The sequence below is a fragment of the Hyaena hyaena genome, unplaced genomic scaffold (genome assembly GCF_003009895.1).
Source record: "Hyaena hyaena isolate Hyena2069 unplaced genomic scaffold, ASM300989v1 scaffold_558, whole genome shotgun sequence".
NCBI classification, from domain to species: domain Eukaryota; kingdom Metazoa; phylum Chordata; class Mammalia; order Carnivora; family Hyaenidae; genus Hyaena; species Hyaena hyaena.
In genome coordinates this window covers 344,711-357,819 of record NW_024081188.1, presented here as the reverse complement: position 1 = coordinate 357,819, position 13,109 = coordinate 344,711, and positions in this window count along the sequence as shown.

Here is a 13,109-nt window from a genome sequence, read left to right as displayed (position 1 = left end):
GAGAGAGAGCGAGCATAGGTGGGGCAGAGATAGAGGGAGACACAGAATATGAAGCAGGCTCTAGGCTCCAAGCTGTCAGCACAGACCCCGATGTGGGGCTTGAATTCACAAACTGTGAGATCATGACCTGAACTGAAGTTGGACGCTCAACTGACTGAGCCACCCAGGTGCCCAGCCCACTTTCCTTCATTTTAAAGCCAATAACATGCTGCCGTCACTTTGGTTCTCTCTTCCAATTTTGTCTTCCACTTTTAAGGATCCTTGTGGTCATGTTGGACCTATTGGGTGCTGTTTTCACTGCCTGGGCTATCCTCTGTCCTCAGCTGCTGGTCTGAGGTGTGCCTTTGCCCTTCCTGGCAGCTGGCCCAAGCTGTAAGCTTCCATGGTCACTCTGGGCCTGGTCAGATCCGAATCTGGGTAGTTGGTGCCTATAGATATACCCACCTTTGCTGCCATCATGGGTTTAAGATCTTGGGCTTTCCAATAAGGTGCTTACTTTCTTAAAATGAAACTAAATAGATATTTTTTGCCTACTTAAGGTAGAAGTTGGGGCTTTTAAATACTCTAAGTCATCATTGTGGTATGAGGAAGGTAGAAACAGAGAAAAGGCAGAAATAGGAATCTCCCAAGAGGTCTTCATAGTGGTTTTGGTAGAGGAGGTGATGTATTTGGAGATTTTATTAGGATAAAATTAAGTACGCTGTTTGGTGATGACTCAGGACACTTTTGGTTAAAAGCCATGTTTGTGGACTGTTAAGGCCTCAGTATCCTAGCATGATGTTGTCAGGAGAAATCAGTAGTATCTATTTTCCATTGTATTTGGCAAGTATGATAATTGATTATCTCAGCATGACAGATGAAACACACACGACATGGAGAGTGAGAGAAATAGCCGCTGAGACTTTCTCTAGCACTCAATAGCATGACGAACGCATTTTAGGCTGTTTTCTTTGGAAACTGAGCCAAACAGCAGGAGTCCCAAGGCCTGATGAGGCTGAGGGCTCTTTTGACTCTGACCACTGGTGATGTCATCCAGGTTTCTGCTTGTCTTGATTATACTGAGAATAGCCAAGCTCTGCTCATTGAGACAGATATTGATTTTCGCCAGGAAGTTCTGTCATCAGCAGTAATTACAATTGCTTTTTCAAATTTATTAGATCAGGAAATCTAATACACTTTCCATGAGTCCTCTCCCCACTTTTTGTTGATATGTAGAACAATCTCACCAAGTTATTTTGAGAAGATGAGACCTAAAACAGAACTTAGGTACGAAATGCAAACTTTTGCTTTCTTCTTTGCTGATATTGATGGAAAACCACCTTCTAATAAGCCTTGTGGTCTTGGACAAGCAATTTATCCAAGCTACTTAAATAAGCACTTCACCTCCTTTTGAATATTTGTAAAATGAGAAAACCACCCAGGTCTTGGTTTTTTGTAAGGCTTAACGAAAATTATTGACTTAATACTTAAAACATAAGAACACATGTTCTTAATCTATGTCAAGTACCATTGTTACTATTATTAATAAGATTGTGAAAAGGCATCTGAGATATATATTGTAGCAAACAGAAATGTTTTAAAAATTTTTTTGTAACATTTATTCATTTTTCAGGGTGCCTGGGTGGCTCAGTTGGTTGAGCGTTCAACCTCAGCTCAGGTCATGATCTCTCGGTTCGTGGGTTTGAGCCCCATGTCAGGCTCTGTGCTGACAGCTAGCTCAGAGCCTGGAGCTTGTCTTCAGATTCTGTGTCTCCCTCTCTCTCTGACCCTCCCCTGCTCACGCTGTCTCTCTCTTTCTCTCTCTCAGAAATAAATAAAAAAACATTTAAAAAATTAAAAAAAAATTATTCATTTTTGAGAGACAGAGACAGAGTGTGAATGGGTGAGGGTCAGAGAGAGAGAGAGAGAGAGAGAATCTGAAGCAGGCTTCATGTTCTGAGCTGTCAGCACAGAGCCTGACTCATGGCTTGAACTCACTGACCGTGAGATCACGACCTGAGCTGAAGTCAGACGTTTAACTGACAGAGCCACCCAGGTGCTCCTCAGAAATGTGTCTTCTTTAAGCTTTGTACTGTGGTGGTACAGAAATGAACAGAGGATTCGGAGTATAACTGAGTACAACAAACTGAATTCTGTATGTGTTGAAGATAAAAAGTTGCAAACTTGTTTAATTATAAATCTTTGGATGTTTATAGTAGAGAACATATAATTACACAAAAAGAAGAAACCATATCCAAACTCCACAACCCAGAAATAACCATTATTAACATTCTGATATTTTTCTCCTGGACTTTTTTTCTGTGTATCTACAAATACATGTATTTTAAAAATATTTTTGGGATTATATGTTATACACTATTATTTACATTTTATTTTCTTTATAATGTTTTACAGATTTGTGATACATGAAAATGATATAATAGGAAATGTATATAATTATAAGGTGTAATAATATGAACACCTATGACTATCCTCTCTTATCCCTCCTTTCTAGGCCCTGAGGGAACCACTATCTCAAATTTTCCTTGGTTTTAAAATAAAAATTGTTTCATTATGTCCCAATAATATAATATTTGTTTTTGAGTTCTATAAAAACAGCATTTACACTATCTATAGTCTTCTTGGAATTGCTTTATTAAAAAGATCAACATAATATTTTCTTATTTTAATGTTTATTTATTTTTGAGAGAGACACACACACAGAATCTGAAGCAGGCTCCAGGCTCTGAGCTGTCAGCACAGAGCCTGATGCGGGGCTTAGACTCACAAACTGAGAGATCATGACCTGAACCAAAGTTGGACGCTTAACCAACTGAGCCACCCAGTTGTTTCTCAACCTTCTATTTTCAAAGTGGATATAGTTTGATCCATATTATTTCACTTGAGAACAATACATCATCTTCTGTTTTGTGCGGTATTCTGTTGTGGAATTATACCACACTTTACACAAATCCGTTCTTCTATTGGTAGACATGTAGCTTATTTCTAGTTTTTGCTATGATAGAGTTGCAGGAGACTTTCCTGTATACACCACAGATGGCGATGTCAGTTATCACTGGTTATCAGAAACTCTGCGCTGGGTCCCAGAAATCTGTGGTTTTTAAAAATAAATAAATTTATTTATTTATTTTTATTATTTTTTTCCCTTTCGATTGCTTCTATTTTCTTTTTTTTCTTTTTTTTACAGATAGTTTATTGTCAAATTAGTTTCCACATAACACCCAGTGCTCATCCCCACAAGTGCCCTCCTCCATGCCCATCCCCCCTCCCCCCCACATCCATGAGTCCTCAGTTTTTGTCAGTATTCAAGAGTCTCTCATGGTTTGCCTCTCTCCCTTTCCCCCACCATTTCCCCCCTTCTTCTCCCCCACGGTCCTCCATTAAGTTCCTCCTAATCCTCCTATATGTGCAAACATATGGTAGTTGTCCTTCTCTGCCTGACTTATTTCGCTAAGCGGAACACCCTCAAGGTCCATCCACATTGCTACACATGGCCAGATTTCATTCTTTCTCATTGCCATGGAGTATTCCATCGTATAGATAAACCACACCTTCTTGATCCATTCGTCAGTTGATGGACACTTAGGCTCTTTCCATGTCTTGGCTATTGTTGAGAGTGCTGCTATGACCATTGGGGGATAGCACTGCTGGGAATTTACCCAAGGGATACAGGAGTGCTGATAAATAGGGGCAGAAATCTGTGTTTTAACCAGCCCTTCAAGTATTCTGATGCTTGCAGTTTGAGAACCGGTGCTGTAGGGAATTTGTTTAGGAGTGGACTTACTGGTTCAAAGGGCATATAAATGTTCTATCCTATAAGACTATGATTGTTCAAAATGGTAGTCACATGTAGGAACTGAGCACTTGAAATGCAGCCCGCATGGAGGAGGAAGTAAAATATTTAATTTAAACACTGAAAATTGATACAGTTATTGGAAAACTTTTGAATACGATTGGAACAATTTTGATCTGGAAACCTGCTTTTTCAACTATTAATTTTATAAAATATAAATAGAGATCAAGCATTTCCAAGTTTAGCTTCTGGATTGAAATGTGCTATTTAAGTGTACAATACATAGAGGATTTTGTAGGGGAGGAAAATAGTTTTCCTCTGCCACTTAGGTTGTTTGATTGAACACCTATGAATTAAATTCACATAAGACAGATTAATAAGAGAAAAGGAATACAGGAAAGAATCAAAAACCCCAAGTGATAGTTAGAGCCAGGGTTTTGTATACCTTTTTAACAAGGGGTGGTAAATGATGGTGAAATGATTGGACAAAGACAAAAGGAGTTTGGGCTACAAGGGGCAGTAAATTGTGGGAAGATGACTAGAAAATATATCCTAGCTAAGGGTTGGTTAGTAAGATTTGTTATTCAGTCTCAAGTTGCCTCCTGAGATAAGAATGGTTCTCTTTGTGGTGCAGGAGATGGGGAGGTAGGCTCCTTTACAAACAGAAATTTATGTAACCTTTACCAAGGGACATTTATGCCCTACTTTTAAGCAGAAAAGGGAAGGAAGAGAGCTTCTCCTTAGTCTGCTGTTTCTTACTTGCCTTTACCTCAAAATAACTCTTTTGCCAAAATGGCATGTTTTAGAGTGGTATTTATATATTTTTTAAAGATTTTGAAAAAAATTTTTAAAGTAATCTCTACACTCAGTGTGGGGCTCAAACTGATAACCCTGAGATTAAGAGTTGCACGCTGTATTGACTGAGCCAGACAGATGACCCTAGAGTGGTAATATTCAGACCTCCTTCATTAGGAAAAAAGAATGTATTTCATTAATTATTCTTTTTATATTGATTCCATGTTGAAATGATAATATTTTAGATACAGTGAGTAAAATACAATGTATTATTAACATTAATTTCATTTGTTTCTTTTTCTCTTTTAAGTTTATTCATTTATTTTGAGAGAGAGTATGCAAAAGAGTGAGGGATGGGCAGAGAGAGAGAGAGAGGGAGAGAGAGAATCCCAAGCAGGCTCTGTACTGTCAGTATGGAGCCCAGTGCTGGGCTCTAACTCAAGATCTGTGAGATCATGACCTGAGCTGAAATCAAGAGTTGGACGCTTAATTGATGGAGCCACCCAGGCACCCCTTCCTTTTTAAAAATGTATGCTGTACACCCAATATGAGGGTTTGACTCACAACCTTGAGATCAAGGGTTACTTCCTCTACTGACTGAGACAGCCTGGTGCCCATTTTTTTTTTTTTTTAACCTTTTAAACATGGTTACCAGAAAATTTAAATACTGACATATAAGATAATGCCAAAATGTTTTTCAGAGTGGTTGCATCAATTTACATTTCCAGTATCAGTGTATGAGAGCTGTCATGAATTTATATTCCTCTCCTAACAGTTGTGAAACTTCATAATTTTTGCTAATCCACTTGGTGTAAAATGCTATCTCATTGTGGTTTTAATCTGCATTGCTTTAGTTATTAATTAGAGTGTTTTTCTCATGTCCTTTTGTATTTTCTCTTTTGTAAAATTCCTATTTGTGCTGCTCTCCGGTTTTACTGGATTTTTGTCTTTTTAAAAAATTGATTTGAAGAAATTAAAAAACACATATTCTGAATACTAATCTTTGCCACATAGTATGTGTTGAAAATATCCTCTCCTCATTTATGGCCTGTCTTTTCACTGATGTGTGTGTGTGTGTCTTCCGATGAACAGAAGCTCTTAATTTTAATGTAGCCAAATCTGTTACTGTTTTCTTTCTTACTGCTTTTTATGTCTTGTTTGAGAAAGTTTTTTGATATCTCGAGGTAAGAAAGATATATTCCTGCATTTTTTTTCTAATAGTTTTGAGGTTTGGCCTTTCAGGTTCCAGTCCTTAACCTGTGTGGAATTGTTGGATTCCAGAAGCACAAATCCTGTTTCCTCCCTACTCCCCATCCTCATGGCTAAGCAACTGTTCCCCTCTCAGTCAGACAAAAGGAATCCATTTCTCATGACCTACAGCACTATCTTTGTAACATACTCAAGCTCCCACATAGGCTTAGATCTATTTCTGGGGTCTCTGTTTTATTTGATCAGTTACGGTTTCTGTGCTGATGCCAAACATTTCTTAGTAACTAAAGCTTTATAGTAAATCTTGCTATCTGCTGGATCAGTTCTTCTCAATCTTATTGACTTCAAAAGTGTCTTGGTTATTCTTGGATCTTTGTTTTTATAGGTGAATTTTAGCATTGGGTTTTGAGTTCTCTTAATTAAAAAAAAGAAAAGAAAACCTGTTGGGACTTTAATTATATAGAATCTATAAGTTAATTTGGAGTATACTGACATCTTTATGACATTGCTTTCTTATTAATAAACATGATATATCTCACAAAGTCTTCAGGCTTTCTTTAGTGTTTTCCAATGAAATTTAGATATTTTCTCCGTATAAGTTGCACCTAATATTTTCAGATTTATTTCTAAGTATCTTTTGTTTTATGTAACTTGTGCAGTTAGAATCTTTTTAGAAGTCATGTTTTGGGCTGCATGGGTGGTGCATTTGGTTGTGTCCAACTCTTGGTTTTGACTCAAGTCATGATCTCACAGTTAATGATATTGGGACCTCATTAGAATTCTCTCTCTCTGCTCTTCCCTCACTTGTGTGCTCTCTCAAAATAAATAAATAAACTTTTAAAAAAGTCATGTTTTCTAGTTTTTGGTTTCTGGTGTAAAGAAATGCAAGTAATTTTTGTATAGTGATCTTTTGGCCAGGCTCCTTGTTAAATTCTTTTATTATGTCTAATATTTTTTCTGTTGAGTTTTTGAGTTTCTAGATAGATAATTATATTACCCTAAATGACAGTTTAAATTTATTCTTTCTAATACCTTGCATTCATTCATTCATTCATTCATTCATTCATTCTTGGTCTAACTGCTGGTTAGACAGTGCTGTACAGTGCTGAGTGAAAATGACAATAATGAGGGGGTGCCTGGGTGGCTCAGTCATTTATGTGACCATCTCTTGATTTTGGCTCAGGTCATAGTTTCATGGTTTATGGGATCAAGCCCTGTGTCAGGCTCTGCGCTAATAGTGAGGAGCCTATTTGGGATTCTGTCTCTCTCTCTGTCTCTCAAAAATTAATAAACATTTAAAAAATTTACCAAAAAAATGACAGTAATGAGAATTCTTGTCTTGTTCCTTTTCATAAAAGTAATTCTTCTTAAAAGTGATACAGTGACTTTTAGGGAGATATACTTTAGTAGATTTAAAAAGTTCTCTTTTATTGCTAATTTGCTAGGAGATTTTTTAAAAGATTATAAATACATACCAAATTTTCCCAAATGCTTTTCCTGAACCTATTGCAATGATTTCTTTCTAATTCAATCTGTTCATAAGATTAATTAGAAGTAGCAGAAAGAGAAATTAAGAAAACAATGTCATTACAGTTATACCAAAAATAATAAAACAGGAATAAATTTATCAAAAGAGATAAAAGACTTGTATGCTGAAAACATTAATGAAAGAAATTGAAGATGATACAAACAAATGGAAAAATATTCCATGCTTATGGACTGGGAGAGCTAATATTGTTAAAAAGCACATACTACCTATTTTTTTTAAATGTTTTTTTTAAATGTTTTATTTAATTTTAGGAGAGAGAGAGAGAGACAGCGTGAGCAGGGGAGGGTCAGAGAGAGAGGGAGTCACAGACTGAAACAGGCTCCAGGCTCTGATCTGGCAGTCAGCACAGAGCCCGATGCGGGGCTCGAACCCACGAACCGTGAGATCATGACCTAAGCGAAAGTCGGACGCTTAACCGACTAAGCCACCCAGGCGCCCCAAAAAGCACATACTACCTAAAGTGACTATAGATTTCACGCTATCCCTATCAAAATACAAACAGCATTTTTCACAGAACTAGAACAAATAACCCTAAAATTTGTATGGAACCACGAAAGTCCCTGAATAGCCTAAGGAATCATGACAAAGAAGACCAAAGCTGAAGGTATCACAATCCCAGATTTCAAGATCTTCTACAAACTGTAGTAATCAAAACAGTATGGTATTGGTACAGAAATAGGCACATAGATCAGTGGGACAGAATAGAGAGTTCAGAAATAAACCTACGAATATATGGTCAATTAATATATGACTATAGAAGGTAAGAATGAACAGCAGGAAAAATATAGTCTCTTCAACATATGGTATTGGGAAAATTGGACAGCTACATAGAAAAGAATCAAGCTAGACCACTTTATACACCATACACAAAAATAAGCTCAAAATGGGTTAAAGACCTAAATATGAGACCTAAAACCATATTTTTTTAATAGAAAACAGGCAGTGATCTCCTTGACTTCAGCTGTTTAAATATTTTTGTAGATATGGTTCCTTTGGCAAGGGAAACAAAAGCAAAATTCAACTATTGAGACTACATCTCAATAAATAGCTTCTGCAGAGCAAAAGAAAACCATCAATAAAACTAAAGGACAATCTCCTGAATTGGAAAAGATATTTGCAAATAATATATCCAATAAGGGGTTAATACCCAAAATATGTCAAGAACTTGTACAACACCAAAAAGCCGAATAATTCAATTAAAAATGGACAGAATAGACCTTTTCCTGAAGAAGACATACAGGTGGCCAAACAACACATGAAAAGGTGCCCCACATTACTAATCATCAGAGAAATGCGAATCAAGACCATACATAATATGGTATCACCTCACACCTGTCATAATGGCTAAAATAAAAAGCATCCATTGTTTGTGGAAATGCAAACTGGTTGCAGCCACTGTGGAAAATAGTATGGATGGTCCTCAAAAAATTAAAAATAGAATTACCATATGATCCAGTAATTCTGCTACTGGGTGTTTACCCAAAGCAAACAAAAACATTAATTCAAAAAGATATATACATCCCTAAGTTTATCATAGCATTATTTAGAATAGCTAAGATATGGAAGGAACCCATCCATCTGGAGATGAATGGACTTGGACTATTACTCAGCCATGAAAAGGAATGAAATCTTGTCATTTGCAACAACATGGATGGATTTAGAGCGTATAATGCTATGTGAAATAATTCAGAGAAAGACAAATACCACATTATTTCACTCATATGTGGAATTTAGGAAACAAAACAAAGAAAAAGACCCCAACTTAACTATAGAGAACAAACTGATCATTGCCATAGGGAAAGTGGGTGGGGGGATGGGTGAAATGAGTGAAAGGGGTTATGAGTACACCTGTCATGATGAGCACTTAATAATGTATAGAATTATTGGGTAATTTTACTGTGCATCTGAAACTAATACTGTATTTTAATTATATTGTCATAAAAAATCTGGTAAAAATAAATTATATACATTTAAAAAAATTTTTAAATGTTTTATTTATTTCTAAGAGAGAAAGAGAGAGAGACAGCGTGAGCAGGGGCGGGTCAGAGAGAGAGGGAGTCACAGACTCTGAAACAGGCTCTAGGCTCCTAGCTGGCAGTCAGCACAGAGCCCGACGCGGGGCTCGAACCCACGAACCGCGAGATCATGACCTAAGTGAAAGTCGGACGCTTAACCGACTAAGCCACCCAGGCGCCCCTGATGTTTTGTCTTTTTAAATTCTAAATTTCATTTGCTAACATTTTGTTTGACATTTTTGTACCTATGTTCATGAAGGTGGTTGGCTTATAGTTTTTCTTTCTCTCTTTCTTTTATTTTTTTTAATGTTTAGGTATTTTTTGAAGGAAAAAGAGAAAGAGAGTGCAAGTAGGGAAGAGGCAGAGAGAGAGAGAGAGAGAGAGAGGGAGACACAGAATCTGAAACAGGATCCAGGCTCTGGGCTGACTCGGTGCCTTATGAGCCATGAGATCATGACCTGAGCAGAAGTCGGATGCTTAACTGACAGAGCCACCCAGGCGCCCCTAGTTTTTCTTTCTCATGCTGGTTCTTATATCTCATATAGTTTTTAACATTTTATTCTGATATTAAAACTATGCCTGACACTTTAAATTGAAGAGAGTTCTCTCTTTTTCTATTATTTGGGAGAGTTTGCAATGTTTCCTAGAAATTTGATAGGACTTTCCTATAAACTACCTGGGTTTAGGGATTTCTTTGTGGGAAATTTTTAAATAACTAATTTAAAAGCTTTAATATTGGAACCTGGGTAGCTCAGTTGGTTATGCGTCTGACTTTGGCACAGGTCATGACCTCAGGGTTTGTGAGTTTGAGCCCCACATCAGGTTTTGCACTGACAGTGTAGAGCCTCCTTGGATACTCTATCTCTGTCTCTCTTTGCCCCTTTGTCTCTCTCCCTCCCTCTCTCTCTCTCTGTCTCTCAAAAATAAATAAACATTAAAAAGCTTTAATATTTATGGAAATATTAAGGGTTTAAATTTCTTGTTGATTCAATATTAGTAGTTTTCTTTTTTATGAGTTGTCTACATCATCTAAAATTTAAGTTATATTATCACAAAGTTATTCATAGTATTTTCTCTTTAATCTCTGCTATAGATGCAGTTGTATTCACTTTTTCATTATTAATATTAAACTTTATTTATTTTTTTTAAGTTGATTTGTTTTGAGAGAGTGTGCTCAGGGGAGGGACAGAAAGATGGAGACAGAGGGTCCTAGGCAGGCTCTGTGCTATCAGCATGTAGAGCCCAACATGGGGCTCAATCTAACAACTGCAACATCAAGACCTAAGCAAGACCAAGAGTCAGATGCTCAACCAACTAAGTCACCCAGGTGTCCCAGAATTTTAATTTTATTCTCGATTAATTTCTCCAAAGAAGCTAATCAGTCTTTTCAAAGAATTCATTTTTGGTCTTGTTTATGTTGTCTATTGTTGTTTTCTAGCTCACCAACTTCTGACCTTGTCTTCTATATTTTATTGATCCTGAGATGTATAGTTTTCTTATTTTCATATAACTGAATTGTGGATGAGGCTTTTAATTGTTGGATGAGTAGCAGTTATAACATACTTGTCATTCTTCTGCATGTGCATTAGAACTTGCAGAGTGGAACAGTAACCCTCAGGCAATAGTGGCACCCTCACTTAAATGCTGCATTGAGGGGCGCCTGGGTGGCTCAGTCAGTTGAGCGTCTGACTTCCGCTCGGGTCATGATCTCATGGTTCATGGGTTCAAACCCAGTGTGGGGCTCTGTGCTGGCAGCCTGAAGCCTGGACCCTGCTTCAGATTCTGTATCTCCTTCTCTCTCTGCCCCTCCCCCGCTCATGCTGTCTCTGTCTCTCAAAACAAATAAACATTAAAAAGTTCATAAAAAGAAATGCTGCATCGAGGAGTGCCAGCGTGGCTCAGTCAGTTGAATGTCTGACTTCAGCTTAGGTCATGCTCTCACAGTTCATGGGTTTGAACCCTGTGTGGGGCTCTGTGCTGACAGCTCAGAGCCTAGAGCCTGCTTCGTATTTTGTGTCTCCCTCTCTCTGCCCCTTTCCTGCTTGTACTCTGTCTCTCTTTCGAAAATAAATTAAGATTAAAAAAAATTAAAGAAATGCTGCATTGAAACAATACTGTGTGGGAAAATCACAGACATTGACAATAGGGAGTTGAAAAAAATAATTAAATGATGTATGGAAATAATTGTGTGTAAGTATATCTAAGGATATTTTTTTCATTTTTTTTTAAGTTTATCTATTTATTTTGAGGGAGGGAGAGGCAGAGAGGGAAAGAGAGAATCTCAGGCAGGCTCCACACTGTCAGCACGGAGCTTGAGGTGGGGCTGAATCTTACCAACTGTGAGATCATGACCTGAGCTAAAATCAAGAATCAGATGCTTAACCGACTGAGCCCCCAGGTGCCCCTAATTTTTTTCTTTCTGACTGGTATATAAAGCAATGCGAACATCATTAGCATCTTAAATTAAGTGAGATATATCATCTCCTTCATTCTGCTTGGATTCATTTTGCCATTTTTCTCAACTTATGCTGAATGGTTAGCTCATAAATTTTTAGCTTTTTTATTTTCTAATATAAACACTGAAGGTTTTTGTTAAGTAAGAAGCTCTGAGAAGTGTCTCTCTCTCTCTCTCACACACACACACACACACACACACACACACAGATACACACACGAGACACATGATCCCTGGGTTAGACACAAACACTGTTTACTATTTACAGCAAAAGCATCTGGAATATCTTCATGACTGGTTCCCCAAGTCCCAATCCCCATGGAATTTGGTGAAATGGTAAGGGTCTGGTCATATATGGACACATCACCCTGAGGGCTGAGATGAGAAAGAATGGAAAACAGAATAAAAGTTCATGGTTCTGCCTACTCTTCCTGAGCTTTAGAATTCCCCTTTCTTACTCCCCAGACCAGAAAGAGAGGACTTCTCTTGGCTCTTTTTCCACTCCTCAGCCAACTTTGGGCTGCTATGGAGTCCAGGCAAGGTGCTATTGGAAAGATAAAAATGGGAAACTCACTACCATTTAGTTCTTACAATTTTGACCTCCTCCCCCAGTCTTCCTGTTAGTGGTCAGTTACATTTTGTCCATGGTCGAGAGTTGCATTTGGTGAGAGAGACCGAGTCAAATGTGTTTATTCCATCTTTTCTGGGACCAGGACCCCAACCTCATTCTGGAAGGATGGTTTTGTTGGGAGTACAGTTCTAGGCTGGTAGTTATTTTTTTCTGTCTTCTAACCACTCATCATTGTTATTGAGAAGTTTGCTCGCAGACTGCCGTTACTTTGAAAGGAATTTATCAGTTCTCTGGCTACATTTCAGTGTCCTGTCTGGTCTTTCTGCCTTTTTTTCACCACAATGTATTTAGGTATGGATATCTTTTTTTTTTCTGCCCCGTTTGGAATATGTTGTGTTGTCTGGATTTGTGGATTCATAATGATCACTAGTACTGGGAATTTTTCAGTCATTATCTTTTCAAATGCTATCTCTTTCCAATCTTCTCCCTTCTTTTTCTTCAGACTCATATTAGACATATGTTAGTGTATTGATCATTAAAATTTTTTTTTTTAATTTTCTGATGCTTTGACATCTTGGGGCCTTGCTGATCCTGAACTTAAAGAGGGGCCAGCCAATTCTCAGAAATAGTAAATGACTCACCTAGAGTCATTTCTTTTTTTTTTTTTTTTAAATGTTTTTATTTATTTCTAGGAGAGAGAGAGAGCGTGAGCAGGGGAGGGT